The sequence below is a fragment of the Phocoena phocoena genome, chromosome 5, assembly GCF_963924675.1.
Source record: "Phocoena phocoena chromosome 5, mPhoPho1.1, whole genome shotgun sequence".
Classification (NCBI taxonomy): Eukaryota; Metazoa; Chordata; class Mammalia; order Artiodactyla; family Phocoenidae; genus Phocoena; species Phocoena phocoena.
The window spans coordinates 101520435-101540265 of record NC_089223.1 but is presented as its reverse complement, the minus strand read 5'-3'; the positions used below and the strand labels follow the sequence as shown (position 1 = coordinate 101540265).

General features: G+C 46.3%; 1 pseudogene; it reads left to right on the top strand.

Moving 5' to 3' along the window:
• Nucleotides 1-4783: 4783 nt before the first annotated feature.
• On the top strand, nt 4784-5331 carry LOC136123814 (NF-kappa-B inhibitor-interacting Ras-like protein 1; annotated as a pseudogene).
• The last annotated feature ends 14500 nt before the right edge of the window (nt 5332-19831 follow it).

Below are 19831 nucleotides of genomic sequence, written 5' to 3'. Positions count from 1 at the left end.
AGCTTTGTGTCAAGATTAAAAGAGATAACGTATGAAAATGTCCTCTCCCAGTGTTGACAGAGAGTAAAAAGAAATCCATAAACAAGGTCATCACTGTTACTATGTTACCATTGTGTACAGGTAATCCCATATGGTTGTTTCCATACTCTATTTACACTTTGTCATCCTGCTTTTGCCAATTTATGTTCCAGAATATTCCCATCATCATTAACATTATTGTACTGACTGTATAATTAGTCTGTCTTTTAGGTGCTCATAGGTCCTTTAACCAGTTGGTCATGGTTGATTTCCTTTTCTCAGTATTACAAACAGCTCCGGAATAGACATATGTGGGCAAATAGGTCCTCCAACATTGCGATACTTTCCTTGAAATCGATTTCACGAAATGGGATTACTGCATCAAAATGCAATGCGACGCACAAAATGCAACGCACATTTTTAGGTTTCTTGATGTACATGGATATTTTGGATTCCAGAAAATTTATACAAATTTGCATTCTTGGAGGTATATACGAGGCTGCATGACACATCACTCCCTCCTCTGACTTACTAAGGAGCAGTCTGAGCCTCTCGACTCAGTTCTTTCTGCTCCTGCGTCATGGCATTCTCTTGTTTAGGGACAGTGCCCATTTGTTGAGTCATTCACTCATTCATTTATTCATTCAATGCTTAATTCTCAATTTTCATGTTATTTGGCCTTTTTTAAAAACAGCTTTGTTACAGTGTAATTTATATACCACAAAAGGAAACTTTAGAAGTGTATAATTAAATAGTTATAGAGAGGCAACCACAATCTAATTTTGGAATATTACCATCATGCCTGAAAAGAAACTCATGCCCCCTTACAGACACTGCCCCTCCACGTGCCTCCCCAGCTTTGGCAACTTCTAATCTAAGTTCTGTCTCTGTAGATTACAGATATGCCTTTTCTGGACTTTTCTTATAAACAGGACTACACAGTACATGACCTTTTGTGTCTGGTTTCTTTCACTTAAGCATGACATTTTTGACGTTCATCCTGTCGCCCAGCGTCTTCTTGATAAAACTTCTTCACTTGGCTTGCAAGACACTGAGCTTTTTGTTTCCTTACTACCCTAGTTATTCCTTCTCCTGGAGCTGGGACTTGGGGCAGTAAGTGAGACATTCACCTTGGGAGCAAAATCGAAGGAGGTATTGAAAAATTCAGTCATCGAGATAAATAATATTTAACACAGTATTTCCAAAAAGTCAAAATGAACAAAAAAACTCCACGATGAACAAAATATCAACATTTTAAATAAAGGCAGGATCTAGTGGGGGATGAGGGGGAGGCCAGTGAGGTGCGTTTTAAGAGCATAGAATCGGATCCTGAGACAAGGTTTTCCACCCACATTCTCTGAAAAACAGGCTTTGGCATCCCGTGGCCACTTTCCCTGCTTTAATTCTTCTTCCTAAACCTTTGTTACCCCTTGTCTGTCCCTTAAGTGTTTATTTATTTGTGGAGTGTGTGTGAGGGCTGATGCATTTCAAAGAATGAGGCCAGATGAGCAGGTGCAGCCACGTCAAGGAGCAAACAGCTCCTCTGTCAATTGGATTCTTCCCTTAGAATAGATTTCAATAAAGGAGCTACTGTGTCAAAACAAACCCAACGCACAGTTCTATGTCTCTCTCTTTTTTAAAAATTATTTATTTATTTATTTTTGCTGTGTTGGGTCTTCGTGGCTGCGCACGGGCTTTCTCTAGTTGCGGCGAGCGGGGGGCTACTCTTTGTTGCGATGCGCAGGCTTCTCATTGCAGTGGCTTCTCTTGTCGAGGGTTCTAGGCTCGCAGGCTTCAGTAGCTGTGGTGCATGGGCTCAGTAGTTGTGGCTCGCGGGCTTAGTTACTCTGCGTTATGTGGGATCTTCCTGGACCAGGGCTCAAACCCATGTCCCCTGCACTGGGGGCAGATTCTTAACCACTGCACCACCAAGGAAGCCCCTCTAAGTCTCTTGACGTCTGTCAATGTTTCACATCAATGTTTCACCCAAGGACGCAGAGAATGTCTCCTTCTCTCCAAAGAACGCGTTGGATGACGAACTAAGAATCCTGACCTTTATTCATAAGCATGGAGGGCTTTTAGACGAAGGAGCACTGTGGTCCTCAAATCAGTATCAAACATCCGTTCACGGCACCAGAGAGAGGAGAGGATGCACTACAGCAGGGCTGACGAATGTTTTCTCTAAAGGGCCAGATGGTTTTCGGCTTTGCTAGCCATACAATCTGTTGCTACCATTCAACTCTACCACTGGACCGTGAGAGCAGCCTGAGATGTGTACATAGATATGTGTGCCTGTGTTACAATAAATAAATAAAACTTTATTTACAAAGACAGGCAGTGGGCCAGATTTGGCCCATGGGTCATAGTTTGCTGCCCCTGTTCTAGAGTGTTCATATAAGCTCATGAAGTCTCTGACTTAATGCTTAGTGCAGAAGCAGCCTGGAATGTCTCTCGGAACAGTTCTTAGCAGGAGTGCTTTACGAAGAACTTTCCCCAGACAATGTAAGTGCCACTCACAGAGCACCCTCACCCATGTGCAATGAGAGCTTTGAGGAAGGATGGGTGGCGGGTGGCGAATGAGTACCTGAGTGAATGGATGACTATCCTTCAGTGAAGAACAGCCGAGGACACAGGGCAGGGGGACCTGGGGGGCTTGCAAAGGCTGTTCCACCAAGACGTCACTTCCTCTCCCTCTACCTCTGTCTCGAGGAGTAACACCATCAAACCCCCTGCTGCTCCAGCAGGATAAGAGCTACCTAACCTGTCACCCTCCTCCTCCTGGAGCCCCACATCCGGGTGATCCCATCTCAGAAGATGTCTCTACCTGGGTTCTCTGCATCCCCACCGCCATTCTCCCAAGCCAGGCTCTTGTCCTGTCCCACCTGGACATCAGCCTGGCTTCCGGTCTCCAGCCTCTTGTCCAATTCTCTATAGCATCCTTTCCTGAAGGCAAACAGCATCGTCAGTTCTCTGCTCAAAAGCCTTCAATGGCTCTCAGCTGTTTCTAGATTAAGTCTCAGAGGAAGAAGGAAGAAAATAAGGCAAGAAGGAAGGAGAGGAGGAAGGAAGGGAGGGAGGGAGGACAAGCGTTCAGGAGAGCCCGTCCTGGGGCAGCACTGTGCCAGCAGCATCCCTGAATTGTCTCACTCTCCCCTCACCCCTCACGCCTGCCCCCATGACACACGAAGCCCTCACAGTCCTGCCCGGACGCTGCACCCGCCTCTCCCAGCCAGACGTGCCCTTCACCTGCCCTCTTTTTTTTTAACATCTTTATTGGAGTACAATTGCTTTACAATGTTGTGTTAGTTTCTGCTGTATAACAAAGTGAATCAGCTATACATATACATATATCCCCATATCTCCTCCCTCTTGCGTCTCCCTCCCTCCCACCCCTCCCTATCCCACCCCTCTAGGTGGTCACAAAGCACCCAGCTGATCTCCCTGTGTGATGCGGCTGCTTCCCACTAGCTATCTATTTTGCATTTGGGAGTGTATATATGTCCATGCCACTCTCTCACTTCGTCCCAGTTTACCCTTCCCCCTCCCCGTGTCCCTGTGCTCTCTTCACCTGATAGCTTCCTACTCATTGTTTTAGGATTTGCCTCCAATCCAAATTTTCCAACGTAGACTTCAGGGACAGCTTCAGGCAAGTTCCGTTTCCCCCTGGAGTCAAGAATGCTCCATTCCCATGCCTGGGGCCAGGCCCAGAGTGGACACCTAGCCAACAGAGTGTAATAGATCAATGCCAACAGCTTCTATTTTGGAGAACGATATTGATCAGGATTTAATGGTAATTATTTGTTTGTTTGCTTGACTCTTCAAAATTAACCCTTGAGTAAGCCCATCCGTACCTGATGCCAAGTGAAGAGACTGAAAGTGAAACAGCAACTCACCATGCCATTTAGTAACCTGATTTCCAGGTTTCCTGCTCACTTCCCAAGAGAGAAAAGCGACCTTTGAATACCTCTCTGTGCAAGTGCTTTCAGTGTTGTCTCGTTTACCCTGATGACACAGCAGCACTGTCATTCCCATGTTATGGCTGAGCGACCTGACTCAGAGAAGTCAAGTAACTTGTCTTAGGGTCACACAGCCAGGAATTAGACTGATTGCCCTCAATCTTTCCCCACACCAGGCTGCTCCCAGATCCAAGAGAAACTAAACTGCCTTTGTGGTGCTCTCTCTCCATCAATGTGGTAACACTACAGAGCCACGCTCCCTTCTGAATTTTATAGGAGCAGGGCACAGGGTAGGTCTCCTAAACCAGCCGCTGCCTGTTGGCTTTCTGGCCTTTTAGAGGGTCTTGTGCTGGAAGAATCTGGAGAGGAAGAACATGATCTCCAGCATCAGAAACCCTGAGATGGATTGGTTTGGAGTCTCCTGAAAGCATTGTAAGCAAGAGGCTTCTTGATGTACAGTATCCGGTGGCTGCTGATCTAGCCACAGACAAATCTCAGTTCAGTATGGCCTTTACAGCGGCTAAATAGATTTCAGGTCGTCCTACCTTTGTGGCTTGAGTGGGAGGGAGCTGAAGTCCCTCGTCAGAGACAGGGCTTAGGAGTGAAACCCTGACTTCATGGCATCATGGACCCAGGTTTTTGACACAGACCCCTTGTGTGCTATAGCATTGAAGCACCACCTACGATGATCTCTCCCTTTGGGGGTTGGGGGTGTCAGCCCCTCAGATCCTCTGCTTCTCACCGTGACTATTAGTTGTTGGCTTTCCAACATCCTAAGAGAAGATGGGAAAGGTCTGTAAGGTTGTGGTTTGTTATCTGTGGGGAAAATGGCAATTCTGGAGTAGCTTCTTTATGGGAATCATCCTATTAGAATGGAGGACTGTGAAACAATGGAAGATGTGTGTATATGGCTTCAGTGGAAATAGATCGGGGAGCCAAGGAACAGTTACCTCTTTACGACACCAGGGGCCTACAGGAAGGCGCGGAGCCGCCAAAGCATTATTTTTCATTTGCCGATGGCTTCGTTTTTGTGTACAGTGTGAATAACTTTGAATCCTTTCAAAGAGTGGAGCTTCTGAAGAAAGAAATCGATCGGTTCAAAGACAAAAAAGAGGTGGCAATCATTGTGTTAGGAAACAAAACTGACCTTTCTGAGCAGAGACAAGCGGACCCCGAAGTGGAACAGCAGTGGGCCAGGAGCGAGAAGGTGCATCTGTGGGAGGTAACGGTCACAGACCGCAAGACCCTGATCAAGCCCTTAACCCTGCTAGCCCGCAAACTCTCCCAGGCCCAGAACAAAGCGAGCTTCCCTCTGCCTGGGAGGAGAAGCAAAGGCAACTACAGCTCTGGGAACTAAACCCTAGGGTGCACAACTCTCGCTTGAATAGTGACTGCCTGGAGGTGTCCGTGAACTCACGTAAAACAGGCCATTTTTATCTAGCTTTGGTCCTTAGGAAACCCCTAGGGAAGTAAGTTAATGCACTTTTAGTTATAATTCAGTTACTATTGCCTGACATGAAGTAATATATTTGTTTCAAACTTGTCCCTGAAATTAGCACCTTTGTTATCTATATTATGTTGGATTTGTCAAGAGAATAAAATAAAGTTTGGGTGGTATGCACATGTTAAAAAAAAAAAAAAAGCACCAAGGCAAAAATCAATAAATCCACTTCTTCCAGCCCTGGTATTAGGTGAAATGCCGACCAGGGCTTTTATTAGAATTGAAAATCAGACTAACTGTTCCAAATACAGGCCTTCTCTTTTCTTGGCTCCCAAGGAAGCCATAAAGGAGAAAGAGAGACCCAGCCGATGCAGGCTGATGGGAAAGGGGGGCATCCCAGAAGACTGTAGAGTTTTCAGATGTATGAATAATTTGAATAAAAATCGTTGGCAACATGCCATTTCTTCTATGCCAAGAATAGAGTCCTCCCTTTATAAATATCCTCAGGGGAATGACTGTGATGGATAGATGCTGGGGTTTGTAAAGGTGGATCCATTTTACTCAGTGGGTGCCGAGGCACTTGATAAATAAACCGACGATTATAAACCATCCCTTAAAAAGTCAGGAAGGAAAAACAGGAAAACATTCACAGTAGTTTCTAGGAATGTGCTAGTTTTGTTTCCTTCTCCTGTTCTTTTTTTTTTTTAATTTTTGTAATCATGAAAATATGTTAAAGTGAAAATTAAACTTTATTTTAAAATAAGTGCTTACAATGACTTGCAGCTTTTGAGTTGCCTCCCAATGTGATGCGAAGCAGCCTCTACGATTTGCCAGACAATCCTCTGGAAACCATACAGTAGTCTCATTTGATGCCACGCGTTCCGATCCGCTCTGCTAATATGTAATTTGAAATACTTTTATTTAATTAAATACTTTTCCATACTAAATCAAATCAACTTATTTTAAAAATAGATACACCCTTTTATAAGATAGTTATCTAAAAAGACAAACTCAGCTCAGCCTTTGGGCAGGAGTATCACAGAGTCCTGGTGGGGAGGTTTGAATGGAGAAAGCTCAGTGTCAGCACTGTGACATGCTTTCACGTTTCAGTAATTATTAACGCATCCCATGTCGCTGGCTCCCAGACTGGTATTTACTCTATGGCTCCGAAGACTTGAGCTCATGGCTTCCATTTCATTTGCCTTTTGACCTACTTCAAATAGGGAAAGGTTGATATCTCAGAATCTTCCAGTTCAAAGTGGTTCCACCCCGAACCTGCCTTGTGACCTCCATCTGAATTTCCTGTCAGCCCAGTACAAGCAAGTGACCCATCCAGGGTAGGGAGCAGTAACTTCCATGATTTTTTTCTTTTAACCATATGTTTTCGTGCATCCTATTATTTAATTTTCGGAGCAACGTGGTGAGCTATTAAGTTCAGGATTTATGCTTTTACGAGTTGAATTGTGTCCGCCCAGAAAGATATATTGAAGTCCTAAGCCCTGGTTACCTATGAATGTGACCTTAATTGAAAATAAATTCTTTGCGTACGTAATCAGATTAAGAGAAGGTCATTAAGTGGCCCTAAACCAAGGTGGCAGGTGTCCTTATGAGAAGAGACAGACACACACGGGGAGAAGGCATGTGACAAAAGAGATGGAGATAAAAGTGATGCAGCTGCAAGTCAATGGGTGTCAAGGATCTATAGCCACCACCAGCAGCTGAAGAGGCAAGGAAGGATTCTACCCAGAGTCTCTATCCATAGGGAATGTGGCCCTGCCAACAACTTGATCTCAGACTCTAGCCTCCAGAGCTGTGAGAGGATAAATTTCTGTTGTTTGTGGTGCTTTGTTACAGCAGCCCTGGGATACCATCCAATCCCCTTTCAGCTTGTTCTATTTATGACAATCACGGTCCACTGGTCACTTCATCTCTTCTCTAGTCCACCAGACCTTCTCTTCTTCACAGTCTCCTCATCTAAGTCAGATTCCAGATTTTAACTTAATAGCACAATGATATTCTAAACTCTTCCTTCCTTCTTCACAGTTTTGGGCCAGCATGGTCAGTGGATCCCACCACCAACACATGGCACCATATGCAAACGGGGGGCCGTGCTGCCGGCATCTCACGGTCCACAAAGTGTTTTTCAAGCATCCTTTGTTTTCCTGAGTCCTCTCATGACCCCAACGACCCCTCACTCCCAGGAGCTGGCTGTGCTGGATGCATTGATGTCCCACCTGTAGCCCCTTCATTAGCCTGTGTGCCCATCCTCCAGCTGCTGTCAATGTTGCTGATAAAATCCCACCACTGCTCCCTTCTCTGAAGAACTTTCCTCAGCCAGCAGGAGCACACTGTTTGTTGGCCACCAACTGCAGACCCGCCGATGACTGTCTGATACAGGGGTACAAACAGCAGGTCCCCTTGCCTTAAGGCAGAACAGCAGGTAGATATACTCATTTAATCCCCCAAAGATTTTGTGGCCATTTAGTCAAGTAACCATACCCTGAGCGGAAATAACAATAGACATTTCAAGGGCTGTTTGATACAGGGTCAAGATTGACGCCGATATCCAAGGACCCAAAGCATCACCATGCCACCCCCCTCCCCACCATTGGCAAAGGCCATACAAGAATCACGTAGTCACTATTTACAATAGCCAGGACGTGGAAGCAACCTAAATGCCCATCGACAGACCAATGGATAAAGAAGATGTGGCACATAGATACAATGGAATATTACTCAGCCATAAAAAGGAACGAAATTGAGTCATTTGTAGAGATGTGGATGGATCTAGAGACTGTCATACAGAGTGAAGTGAGTCAGAAAGAGAAAAACAAATATCGTATATTAACACATATATGTGGAACCTAGAAAAATGGTACAGGTGAACTGGTTTTCAGGGCAGAAATTGAGACACAGATGTAGAGAACAAACGTATGGACACCAAGGGGGGAAAGTGGCTGGGGGGGTTGGTGGTGGGATGAATTGGGAGAGTGGGATTGACATGTATACACTAATATGTATAAAATGGATAACTACTAAGAAGCTCCTGTAGAAAAAAAATACATAAAATAAAATTCAAAAAAAGAATCGGGCTTCCCTGGTGGAGCAGTGGTTGGGGGGTCCACTTGTCGATGCAGGGGACGCGGGTTCATGCCCCAATCCAGGAGGATCCCGCATGCCGCGGAGTGGCTGGGCCTGTGAGCCATGGCCGCTGAGCTTGCGCGTCCGGAGCCTGTGCTCCGCAACGGGAGAGGCCACAACAGTGAGAGGCCCGCGTACTGCAAAAAAACCCAAACAACAACAACAACAACAAAAAAAAATAGACTCGTATAGTCAATATAGTTCTGGCCCAGGTATGCTGCGTGGTGGGTGCAATGAATCAACAGGCCCACCCGTGGTAATTTCCTTGGCCCTGAATATTTTTAGGAGAGAGACACTGAACCACTGGACAAAATCTCACGTTGGTTTCTTGACCTGTAAAGTGACAGTTATTACATAAGAAAGGCCAACTGGCAGGCCTAGAACTTTCACCCCCTGACAAGACAGCAAATGAGAAACAATATTGCATCCAGGGAGAATGACAGAGGGGAGTGCCACCCTCTGTGTCTTGAAACATCCAGGAGAGGTGGTCCCTGTCATGTCCCCTACACAAACTGTATGGGTCACAGCAGAACTTGGAACCTTAGAAACGTAAAAAAACAGTAGCTCCAATTGCAGTTTTGCCCGACGTGGCATCACATCAGGTTAATGCAGCCTTGGGTATGCTGAGTGCAGCTATTGATGGGAAACGGGAGCCCCAGGGAGGACGGGCAGGGGAGATCACCTCATCAGCCCATCTGGTTCATGTCTGACAATCATTCATTAAAGACGTCTCCCCGTCCCAGTCCACCAGTCCAACTGTCCTCCCACAATGTTTCACAATCACTCCTTTTCTTGTTTTTTTTTTTTTCTTTCGGTGGTGGGGCAAGGCAGGAACACAGAGAAACAAAGAAATAAAATTTTAGAGCCTTCCCCTCTTTTATCTGGTGTTATTTTCTTTCGATTTCAAATTTTGACATTTCATTTAAAAATTAATTTTGATCTTCTAGGAATCGAGTTAAAAAAGAGTGTGGCTTTATTATAAAAAATAACAGCATAGACTGAAACCCATGTGGGAGACTTTGCCAAGTGACATCATCAGTTTTCCTTCCTGTTTTTGGAAAGAAGAAATAAGGAAACTGAGGCAAGGAAGTCGGTTTCATTGTGTGTGGTCATAGGTGAAGATCTGGTCCAAGCCCAACTGGACTCAGACGCCTGCATCCCTGGGTCCACAGAGGGAGGGGAGATCCAGCTACTCACCTGAGCTCATCTCACCGAGTCCCCACCCAGCCTGCAGGGCACCACTGAGATCCCCATCTGAGCAAGGGGAGCTTGAGCAATACACCAGGGTCACATGGCGAGGACAGAGATGAGGTGAGACTGGAACTCAGATCTGTCCAGTAACACAGCCTAGGGGTCTCCCCTGCACCTTTCCTTCCTGCAATCCAAGCATCCATATCCTTGTGTTTGCTTTGCCTGCGAGGCTCCTGGATGGATTCCCAGGCACACATCAGTCGACTGAGCTCACTTTGTCCTCTTGCCGAGGGCCTGGATCTCAGTCCACCCTCATGTCCTTTTCTCTTAAAATGCAGTCACCCGCCAGCATCCACTCCCTCGGGCTCTTCTGGCCACCCCAAAGGGCCCATGCACCAATCATAGCATCCCAGGTTCACCCACTCCTGCTTGAGGGCAAGAGGTCCCTCACATGAGAGGTCCCTCGTGTTCTGGGGCATTTAGCACTGATCCCTAGAGGGAATAGATGTACATTTCAATGATTATGAAACTTTAATGACTAACTTATTGATTATTTTGCAGATATTATGCTTCACAACAACCTTAGGAGGGGAATGCTATTTTTACTCACATTTTATAATGAGAAAACCGAGGCCAAGAATGGTTGAATGATCCATCCAAAATGCAGTTATCAGGGAGCCAAACCAGGCTAGCAGCCCCGGGTCACTGCACAGCCTCCCAGACAAAGTTCAGGTGGCTAGAAGTGTGGCGCCCAGATTCAGGCAGCCTGGGTTTATAGCCCAGCTGTGTGACCTTGGGCAAGTTACTGAACCTCTCTGGTTTTGTAAAGTGGAGACGATAAACATCCTACCTGCTTCACGGGGTCGCCATGAGGATGCACTGACACAGACATGTAAAGTCCTTAGAACAGAGCCTGGCACGTGGGCTTAATATATGTTAGTCGTTATTTTTCTTTTAAGAATTTTTGTTACTTGAAGCATCATAGGAGGTTGAGTAAGAATCTTAACTGAAGTCAGAATTCTAGGAGGTCAAAGTGACTCCTCCACCCTAACTTCCAGCAGACCTCTTTTTCTACAATGTCTATGTTTTCTCTTGCTTTTATCTAGAAAGGAAGAAGGAAAGGATACAAGATGGAAGGAACAGCAATGGTGACGGGAAAGAAGGAATTTCAGTTCCACCTCTTATTTCTTGTCAGGAAGGGGGTGGTCTAGCAGACAAATATACTGATTTAGGGGTCTGACAGAACTGGAATTGGAACCTCAGTATGACCTTGACCAGGTTACTTAATCTCACAACCTTCAGTCCATTCATCTGTAAAACGGGGAAAATAGTACCGGTTTCCCTGGACTGATGGGAAATTAATGACATATATAAAGCATTACCCAAGGGATGGAGACCCAGATGGCCTTCAGCTCTTCCAGCACAGCAGCCAGGGTTCTCATACGTGTCCTCTCATGGACCTGCGTGAGTTTGTCCTAGATAATGAGTGTACTTAATTTGAGAACGTTTGCACCAGAAGTTTCCCCCAGCCACATCCTCACCTCCAGTGGGGTTGGTCCTCAGGCCTGCATCCCCACCAACATGGGGCATCACCTGCTGAATTGTCATTGTCACAAGAGGTGGGACAGCTCTACCCCAAACACCTAGAGCCGTGCTTCACGCACGAGAGCCTCCACTTGATGAGTGAATCACCAGCTCTCTGGATGCAGCCCGTCTAACAGGCATGTTGGTTTCACGGACGAGCCTCTGGGAATCAGTGTCACCAGAATCTCTCCAAAGACTTGCTCAGGCTCCCCATTTCTGCATTTGCGATTTGCTGGTTAATATCCTTTGCCATACGTCCATTGACTTCTTGGTGATTTTCAGAAGTCCCTTTGCATCCTAGATTTAATCCCATGTCAGGTTTTTTGTGTGTGTGTGTGGTACGCGGGCCTCTCACTGTTGTGGCCTCTCCCATTGCAGAGCACAGGCTCCGGACGCGCAGGCTCAGCGGCCATGGCTCACGGGCCCAGCCGCTCCGCGGCATGTGGGATCTTCCCGGGCCGGGGCACGAACCCGTGTCCCCTGCATCGGCAGGTGGACTCTCAACCACTGCACCACCAGGGAAGCCCCCATGTCAGTTTTAGACATTACAAGCACTTTCTTCCGATCTGTCATCCATGAATTTGCCCTGCACGTCCTTTCATTCAAAAGACATCCTCCATTTTGACGTGATCAAATTTATCAGATCACTGAATGGATTTCAGCTCCTCTGAGTGAGTTTCAGCTTTTCAGGTTGCCTCTCATCAGAGAAGCCCTCGGAATGGAACAAGACATTCCACATGTGGTCTGAGAGAATCTGTGGACTGATTCTAAAATCTAAATGCATGGACTTCCCTGGTGATTCAGCAGTTAAGAATCCACCTTTCAGACCTCCCTCGTGGCCCAATGGTTAAGAATCCGCCTGCCAATGAAGGGGACACGGGTTTGATCCCTGGTCCGGGAAGATCCCACATGCTGCGGAGCAACTAAGCCCATGCACCACAACTACTGAGCCTGCGCTCTAGAGCCCTCGAGCCACAACTACTGAGCCCGCATGCCACAACTACTAACGGCCTTGTGCCTAGAGCCTGTGCTCCACAACGAGAGAAGCCACTGAAATGAGAAGCCCGCACACCACAAGAAGATTGGCCCCTGCGCGCTGCAACTAGATAAAGCCCGCACGCAGCAACGAAGACCCAATGCAGCCAAAAGTAAATAAATAAATAAATAATCCACCTTCCAACGCAGAGGACGCAGGTTCCCTGGTCGGGGAACTAAGATCCCACGTGCCTGGGAGCAACTAAGCCCGTGTGCCACAACTAGAGAGAAGCCTATGTGCCTCAATGAAAGACCCCGCGTGCCGCAGCTGAGACCTGACACAGCCAAAAATAATAGATAAATAAATACATATAAAATCTAAATGCAGAACCGCTTTGCCACTGACTCCCGTTATACACTGACTTGTTAGTTTCCATCCACAGTTTCAGACGGTTGGGATCGTGTTGAAATTGGATCCTAAAACTGCATGGCATTGCACCACCCCCAAAACAATTAAAAATCATACATGCTGTGTTTTGGTGAACATTTTGATAGGTCTTGGTAATGATAGGCATATTTCATTCTGTATCTTGTAGAAATTGTACAGTGTACCATGACGTATCCCTTACTTGCTCTGTGACCCTGAGCAAGTTCAGCTTCTGGAGGCGCCTCTGCAACAACAGCAGCATCTCGGTCATCAGGCTGCTGTGAGGGGCAAATGAGTTGATACCTGGGAAGCTGTTAGAATAGGGCCTTCCGTGGTAAAACTTGGTGTAAGCGTTTGCTATGATTGTTAGTGTTAAAGCAGCATTACCTCTACCTTTTAAGAGATATTAACATGGAGTCTCAAGCAGTTTAAATAACTTGTCCCAATTGCACTGCTAGTGACAGCAGAGTCAGGGCTGTGTGCTCGTCCCTCGGATCCCACAGCTTGTACCACGTCCGTGATGAGACGTCCAGGAGAGCTGAAATCTGCTTCTCTAGCTGTCCTTCACTGGGCTTGGTCTTTGGCATCTAAGGGCATAGAGAATCAAGGCAACCTCTAATCCCCACGACAGGCATTCAAGCGTTTGAAGAGAGCGCTATGAACCCCTGACCCAAAGGACCTCTTCACCCAGCTAACTAGACGCTTCCTTTAAGGACGCCTTGTGGTCAAAAAAGAAGTCATCAGTTTTTCTCACCCCTGACCCATTCTCCTTCCAGCCTCACCATCAATCACAGTCAGTGGTGCATACAGACCCACAGTGGCTCAGGCCAAAAGTCTAACCCTCCTTGATCCCTTGTTAACGCTCTCACCTGACACCTGATCTATCCTACGTGCTCCACTATGAAAACAGACCCCACAGCTGCCCGTTTTCATCACTCCACCCTCGGCCGGCCATCGCCACCTCTGGCCCGCCTCTCTGCAATATCTCCCCAGCAGCTCTCTGTGCCTCAGCCTTCCTCGCCTGCAATCCAGTTGCACTTAACAATAAGGTTGATCATTGTAAATGTCAATCAGAGCGTGCTGTTACTCTTCCTAAAAGCCTCCCGTGGTTTCCCATTTTCCTTAGAATTAAACCCAGACATCTACAATGTTCCAGTGATGCGACCCCTGCCACTGTCATCACCCTAATCTTCCTCTGCTCTTCCCATTTCTGTCTCGCTCCAGCAGCACCGCTGGCTTCTCCCAATTCCTTGAACGTGCCTCAGGGCTTCGGCATCTGCTTTTCCCTCTGCCTGAAACTTGGCTCCAGATTGGAGCTTCCTCCTCAACACTCAGGTCTTCAGATGTTTCCTTTTCAGAGAAGCTTTCCGTGACACGCCAGTGGAAACTGTGGCACTATGCTCATTAATTCTCCATCCGTGGGCCACATGGTGTTTTCTTTATCACTTACTGCTACTGGTATGTATTACTACTTTTTTTATATCTGTCTTCCTCTCTAGGATGTACACTGCCTATGAAGAAAGAGAACACCTCTGATTTATCCCAGTTTTGCTTAGCAGAGTACCAAGCCCAGCCTAGCGACTTGTGGGACACACCATAATTCTCTCCCCACCAGTGATATCCACTTGTGAATCCCGGGAATCTGGGACTATGTTAGGTCACATGGCGCAGGGGATTTAAGGTTGCAGATGGAATTAAGGTTGCTAATAAACTGACCTTAAAATAAGAAGAGGGCCTCCCTGGTGGCGCAGTTGTTGAGAGTCTGCCTGCCGATGCAGGGGACACTGGTTCGAGCCCTGGTCCAGGAAGATCCCACATGCTGCAGAGAAACTAAGCCTGTGCACCGCAACTACTGAGCCTGCGCTCTAGAGCCCGTGCTCCACAACAAGAGAAGCCACCGCAATGAGAAGCCCGCGCATCGCAACAAAGAGAAGCCCCTGCTCACCGCAACTAGAGAAAAACCCGCATGCAGCAACAAAGACCCAACACAGCCAAAAATAAATAAGTAAAAATAAATAAGTTAAAAAAGAATCAGTTGGTGTTTAAGCCACTGAGTTCATGGTAATTTGTTACGGCAGCCACAGGAAATATAGAACTCATAGCTATTTGCTGAATGAGTTAATGAAGAAATGAGTAAGTGAACAGGATCAGAAGTCCCTCTACTGACGGGTCCCTGTAATTTCTCTGGGTCTGTTTTAGGATTGGGTGCCCAGGGCTGACCCAGATCCACCAACACTGTCTGATGGAACAGAGCAGCTCTCACCCTCTCTTCTGTGTCCTCCTCTATTCATATACTCAGGGGATTCATGCGTTTGATTAAAGGTAGCCACGTGGCACTTGCCTTGTGGGGAACTGGCCGTAAATTCAAATGCTTAACTGGATATTCACATGCCCTTAACCATGCTTCTGCGTCTTCAGTCACATGCGTGTTTCTTTCCCTGAGGTTAATATACATTCATCTCAGTGCAGCCCTACCTTTCTGTTTTTCTTTGTTTTTTAACGTCATCCTGGAAACATCCTCTGGGATGTAACACACAAAAGAGAGTAGAACATCTGGAGTTTTTAAAGGACACTTAACCTTTTGCAATGATGTTACCGTGTCCTCCATGTTACTGGATTCACACAGCTACCTTCAATGTTTTGACATCCCCGTTTTATAGATGAGGGAACCAAAATGCCATTTATTCGTTACCACCTCATTCGCTTTTGCCACTTATTCATGAACTCTTTAATAAGCCCTTACGGAGGGTTGACTGCGTTTGGCACTGTGTGAGCATCGCACACAGCTGCTGCCACCTGGATGTATTCCAAGTTCTGAGAAGTTAAAATATGAGGTCATGCGCATCTTCGAGTCAGTACAAAAGGTCATTCTTGGCAGAGAGAAGACCAGAAGTCTGGCATCTTAGCTCCCCCCACTGAGCTCCCCCAGAAAGTTTATACTTTCTGATACTTAGGACAGCAACAGCAGCTACAGTCCCAGAACACAAGGCAGCTACTCACCACCTCTAGTCTCGCGCTAACACCGGGTGCCAGAACTCCCCCAAATGAGACCTGAGTTCACGGCCACTTAGGAACATAATTCAAGCCACACATCATGCCCAGGAAGTTCCCACTGGCTGGCCTCTCCATCCTACGTCCCAGGTAGAGCTGACCTTTTCAGAATTTCCCTGATGTGCTGTAGGCTTTTCAGTAATAATTCCCCCAGCCTGTTTTTCCAGTCTGTCAATCAGATTAGGGCTCCTTCCTGATTTGAGTGCAACCCTCCACCTTCCACAGGGTGAAAAGTTAATTTCCTTAATGACTAAGTGTTTCGCCATTCTAACCCAGGGTTTCTCAACCTTGGTGCTATTGTCTTTTAGGCTGGATAATTCTGTGCATTGTAGGATGTTTAGCAGCATCCCTGCCCCTCTGCTCACTCGATGCCAATAGCAACCTTGCACCCCCATCTCCAGTCCCTCACTCCCACCCCACTGTGACCACCAAAAATGTCTTCAGACAATCCTAAATGTCTCTTGAGGAACAAAACCACCCCAGGGCTATTTCCATCTCTGTGCCTCTATTTCGGTTGGACCAAGCAATCTGTATTATTCTCCCTTAGACTGAAAATCCTGTGCTTCCATAACACTCATTCTCTAGTCATGGTTTTACAAAGAAGAGTGGGAATGGGATACTTTATTTATGATTGTGTTGAACAGGAGGCCAGTTTTCATTATGGCAGTGTATCAGTGTTCTCCGGTAAAACAGAACCATTAGGATGTGTGTGTCTATAGCGGGACCTGACCCATGTAATTCATGGAGGTGTAAGTCCAAATCCAAAGGGCAGGCTGGAGACCCGGGCAGATTTGCAGTCCAAGTCCAAAGGCAGTCTGCTTCAGAATTCCCTCTGGCTCAGAGGAGGTCAGTCTTTTTTTTCTTAAGGTCCACCCACGTTATAGAGGGTAATGCTTTACTCGAAGTCCAGTGATTTAAATGATAGTCTCACCCAAAAAAACACCTTCACAGAAACATCCAGAATGATGTTTGACCAAATACCTGGGCACTGTGGTCCAGCCAAGTTGACACCTAAAATTAATCATAACAGGCATCAGTGGATGAATTAATTCACAGCGAAGCGGGGGAGGATGCACTAAAGTGTACCTGGAATTTGTGGCCAGGCTTCCACGATTACCTCCTGAAAGGTCAATAGTATAGATGTCATACTGCGGCCATCAGTGGTTTTCAGACCTGGCCATTACAGTCACCTGCCGAGCCTTGAAAAGATGCCGATGTCAGAGCTACCCTTGGAAAGTCCAATCCACTTGGTCTGAGGCGGGGCTCAGGCATTGATGTGTGGTTAGAGATGCTTAGATATTCCTAGTGTGCAGCCAGGGCTGGGAGCCTCTGGGCTGAATGAACATTTGATCCCCCACCTCACCCACTGCTGGATCGCCCGGTGGAGATGAGCTCGGGCTTTGCAGCAAAGTGCGTTGAGTTTGAGTCCCGCTTCCTTTCAAGGGAGTTAAGAGCCGCTGGGATGGTCGTTTTACCTGAGGCTGTTGGTTAAGAAGATGTTTGGAAAGCACCTCGCTCAGTCCCTGCAGACATAACATCTGCCATATGTCAATATATGTCTGCTCCACCACCAAGCTTGGGATTAACAACTGGGGTGCCCCCTCCCTGTCATTTTAACGTTCCTGTTAAAATATAATAATAATCACACTTTGTCTAACATGTATCAGGCTTTGAGACAGATGCTGTGCTACAAGTAAGCATTATGAATCTTCACAATAGTCCTACGAAGAAGATTCTTATAAATAAGAAAAAGTGAGGTACAGAGAGGTTAGGCAGCTTCTCCAAGGCAGGAGTTATCTGACTCAGAAGGTTAAAGTTTTAAGGAACTTGCTTCAGGAGATGTAAATCAGGGTTACGGCCTCAGGGAAGAAGGAAACAAAAAATGGCATCGTTCCTACATGTCACCATTGTGTACCTAGAAAATCTAAGAAAATAGAAATTAAAATTCTTAGAATTAATATGGGAGTTTAGCAAAAACTTGGTGCATATCCCAAACCCAGATATGTTCCTGGTGATTGGCAACATTCAATGGAAATCGTATGTGAAAATAAAGAGCTCATTCAGATACAGCCACCTAAGCAGTGAGATGCTTTTTGCCTGACTGTGCCTGGGCACACTCGGATCCAAACTAATTTATTTAAAAAAAGCTGCTTCAGAGTTAAAAAAATTTTTTTAATTGTGAAACAAAGGTTTAATTGTGAAAAAATCTTATATACATATTTATTTATATATCTTATTATAATATATACATACACACACGCACACACATATATATACACAATTGTATCTATATATATACAATTTTAAAAATAATTGAATGAACACCCATATGACCACCTGGGCAGACACACTCTTAAGGAAGCCCCATGATCTGGCTTTCGTGTGCTTATGTGACTCATTCCTTTGAGCGTGGATAGAACCTGTGACCTGCTTCTAAACATATGGAATATGGCGAAATATAAAAGAGCTTCTTAATATATGTAACAAGAGCTCACACTGACACTCCCAAGACTAAGAAATTCATATCTGGAAAAACAAAAATAATAAATAGATTAAAAATGATCGGCTTCACTGAGGCCAGTTGAATTTCGGTGCCATATTGGCCAAGTTGGTTTTGGAGTTAGGCTGAGTTATGATACCCAAAGTTGGCAAGCACAGAATAACACAGGCCCTTGCTCACTGTGGAGAGGAACACAAATTAGTAGAATGTTGTAGGAGAGTAGTTTGGCAAAATAGTTCCCGTGTCTTAAAAGTGTGCATAGTCTTTGTTCTAGTTATTCATTTTTTTTTTTTTTTTTTTGCTGTACACGGGCCTCTCACTGTTGTGGCCTCTCCCGTTGCGGAACACAGGCTCCGGACGCGCAGGCTCAGCGGCCATGGCTCACGGGCCCAGCCGCTCGGCGGCATGTGGGATCCTCCCGCACCGGGGCATGAACCCGCGTCCCCTGCATCGGCAGGCGGACTCTCAACCACTGCGCCACAAGGGAAGCCCTAGTTATTCATTTTTAACATCTTTTTTTTTTTTTTGTGGTACGCGGGCCTCTCACTGTTATGGCCTCTCCCGTTGCGGAGCACAGGCTCCGGACGCGCAGGCTCAGCGGCCATGGCTCATGGGCCCAGCCGCTCCGCGGCATGTGGGATCCTCCCGGACCGGGGCACGAACCCGTGTCCCCTGCATTGGCAGGCGGACTCTCAACCACTGTGCCACCAGGGAAGCCCTAGTTATTCGTTTTTAATAATCTATCCAAAGGCAACAATCCTCAATGCAATGACTGGTGTGAAAACACGTTGATCAAGACATTTGCTCTGGCAAAAAATGGAAATCTGAAACCAGCCCCAAATGTGGAGGGCAGGGAAAGACCCAAGAACAAAGCAGACCACTCAGATTGGTAGGTGTCAGGCTTGATAAGCGAGAAAACTTACTTACCAGGCTTGTCTTGGGCAGCTGCAAGACCCGTAGATTTCTGCACCCGCCAGCCAGAATCTTACAAGTTTACAAAGATGCCTTAACTGGAGTCAGTCACATACCCAGTTAGGGTAGCCTCAACTCCACATTTCTATTTCAAGGCTGTAGCCTTAGAGCACTTTTGGGAGCGGGGAAGGCAAGTGGAACATGCATTCCAAGGACAAGAGGAGGGGGCAGTGGTGGGGGACAGCCTCCAAGTGCCTGGGTCCAGCTCACGTGTCAGCTGGTGGTCATGTCTTCTTGATGACCTTATTCAACAAATATTAGTGGAATGATTACATATATTGTGCTCTAACCATCCACTTTTTGGATAATATGCAGATATTAAGATGACGTTTGCTTATAACTTTTAATGGCAAGGATAAATTCTTACGGCTGAAAGTTAAAACAAACTAAAACAAGACAAGAATCCTTACTAGACTCTTCCCACCAAAGCAACAGCAATTTTTCAGTGGAGTTGGACAGATCAGGGTCAAATCCCAGCTGTACCACCTATTTGCTGTGTACTTCTAGGGAGTTGCTGGATCCTTTTAAGCCTCGGGTGTGCTCCTAGGTTTGTTTTAGGGATCCAACGACATCAC